This window comes from Diabrotica undecimpunctata, chromosome 11 (genome assembly GCF_040954645.1).
Source record: "Diabrotica undecimpunctata isolate CICGRU chromosome 11, icDiaUnde3, whole genome shotgun sequence".
NCBI classification, from domain to species: Eukaryota; Metazoa; Arthropoda; class Insecta; order Coleoptera; family Chrysomelidae; genus Diabrotica; species Diabrotica undecimpunctata.
In genome coordinates this window covers 14,025,786-14,028,532 of record NC_092813.1, presented here as the reverse complement: position 1 = coordinate 14,028,532, position 2,747 = coordinate 14,025,786, and positions in this window count along the sequence as shown.

The following is a 2,747-nucleotide window of genomic DNA, read 5'->3' as shown; positions in this document are numbered from 1 at the left end:
GGTTGTCGCTTTTTTACGTTTTCTATTATTTAGCAACTAAGCATTTACTACTGCGGTATTAAATGCGGTATTAAATATTAATTCCACTGCCACTTTCCGGTACCAATTTTGCGTATTGGGCTTTGGTAAGAAGCCACTTAATCACTAAAATCAACACTCTTTTTCACCAAGTTATAATCGAGAATAGTTTGTGGTTTTAGTACTTGTGTATAATTTTTCTTTTCATCTGATTAAACCAAGATATAACTATTATGTTTAAATGTTGTAAGGATTAAAACTGGTCTTTTGTCGACCCATTTTATTACTTGTAAAATCAATAATGGGGTTAAGTTTCATCGTGAGTAACTGGTTGCAATTTTCTTAATCGAGATTTTGGTTGTACATGTTTTTATAGTAAAACATCTGCACATGAATAATTCGTTTCTTGAACAATGATTTCAATTCATCGACCAATAGTCTAAAATAAGGTTTTATTACGTCGTCCGGAATATTATAAACTGGTTCTTTTTCACAAATATATTAGAAATATGGTTTACATTCTATATTTAGAAAAATCTTTTACTGCAACTCTTGTTCCCATAAGACCGTATGTTATAAATAAATATATTCCTATAAGAATTATCTTGAAAGATGAAAAAAATACAATAAAAAAGTGCAATATTAAGTGTTATTTAAAAAAATAATAAGTCATTCACGGGCGTACAGTTAAAAACAAAAGTTTTCAGTGTTCTATTGCTTGATTATTATTATCTGGTATTCTGAAAATGTTGACATTTTTTCCTGGTCTGATCTCCCTCAACTAACGTCATCTTTCTTAATTGGTGGGTTGTATTGATCAGGTCTCTTTAAGTGTTTTGTTGCTATCCATAGTGAATGATCTTCTTTAGACAATGTACTAATGTAGTGTTCAAATGTGGCATTGCGTACATCATGTAGCGCTCATCTTAATTGTCTGATTATCTACCTCTTGCTCTTTATTTTTCGACTATTAGTTGTATAATATAATTCGGAGTGTTATTTGTCTTTTCTTGATTTGGAATTGTTAATCGTGTAGCTCCATATGAAATAGTAGGAGATGAAAACGGCAGCATATTCATCCATAAAAAAAGGAAACGCGATAAAGATATCTGAAACAACTGTTTTATGTTATAAGAGATGAAATAGTCCGAAATTACCAAAACAGGTGAACAGGGCACTATAAAGAGGAAGTAAAATTAGCTATGAAACAGTTTGAATGAGAAAAAGAAGTAAGCTTAGACCAAATACCAGCAGGAATTATTCAACTGAAGAAAAAAATTAAATCGATAACAATATTCACTCCATTTACAGAAAAGGCGGTGACCCGCAATTATTTTAAGAACTTCTTTAATAGCCTCCAGTCAACAATTTTCTAACCATGTTTAAAAAACGTACGGAATGCACTGTATATACTAACCCAAGTCGTCAACATACTTGTTGTTGCAGTTTTATGTGCATTTATGTTTTATTGCATGTATTACGATCAACTTAAAGGTTATGCACGACTCCCCTTGTATAGGTACACAGGCAAGCACATGCGGGAGAAAAAAGATTTGTCATACCGTTACATTATGTCAAATTTTAACGTTGAATATTTTATAGTCCCCTTTGGGTTATAAAACGAATGATCGACTTTTTCTCGCACAGATCCCTGCTATGTAACTTTACAAAGCGAGTTTGCTGGGTATTAAAGAACCGTCTATGGCATCATATAATTTTACGCTAATATTTCACGTTCTGCGACGCATTCTACGTTTGACACATTGTCTTTTTTAGTTTTCTGTCATTCTATTTGTTAAATCCTATCTCATTCTCGTCACAGCGTCAAGGAGCAGTAAATGTGTATACTGAACGGGAGGCATATGTCTAACAGTGAACGTTGGAGATTTTTCGAGTTTATCATATCTTCTTCTTTGAGTGCCTCTGCTATCGCAGATTGGATATCATTAGGGCGATTCTAATTTTATTTACTGCTGTTTTGAATAATTCGTTAGTGGTACAGCCAAACCACTCTCTTAAATTTCTCATCCAGGACATTCTTCTACGGCCTGGATTTCTGCGTCCTTGGATTTTTCCATGCATTATATTTTGTAGGAATGTGTACTTTTGTCCTCTCATCAGGTGGCCAAACTATTCAAGTTTTCTCTTTTTTATATTCAGTATAACTTTTGGATCGTTATTTATTCTGCGTATTACCTCTTCATTTGTAATTTTATCCACCCGACTTATTTTTAGTATACGGCGGTAGCACCACATCTCAAAGCTTTCAAGATTTTTAACATTCTTCTGTTTAAGAGTTAATGCCTCAACAACCGTAAAGCAAAGTACTGAATACATACTAAGTAGTTAACTAAAAGTGGACGTATGCAAAGAGATGTATGACGTAATCGTATGGTATTCGCTAATAATCCTGTCACGTAATATGCCACACACTTCTGTGCGTTAATTCGTTTACGCAACTAAGCCTCTTTTGACAACATATATAGGAGCAAAGATATATACCTATAGTCCTTTTAGTGTTGATGTATTTGATTTGTACGTCGTAGTATTCTATTAGTTAAATGGTACCATTTGAGGTACTTTACGTCACGATTGGACTAATAGGATCGAAGATACATAACTAAGGCCCTTTTGCCAAGCTACTCTATTTAATTTTTATATCTCATTGTATTATATTAGTTAAATTCTATCATTTAAGGTACGAAACGTCATGATTGGACTAATAGGAC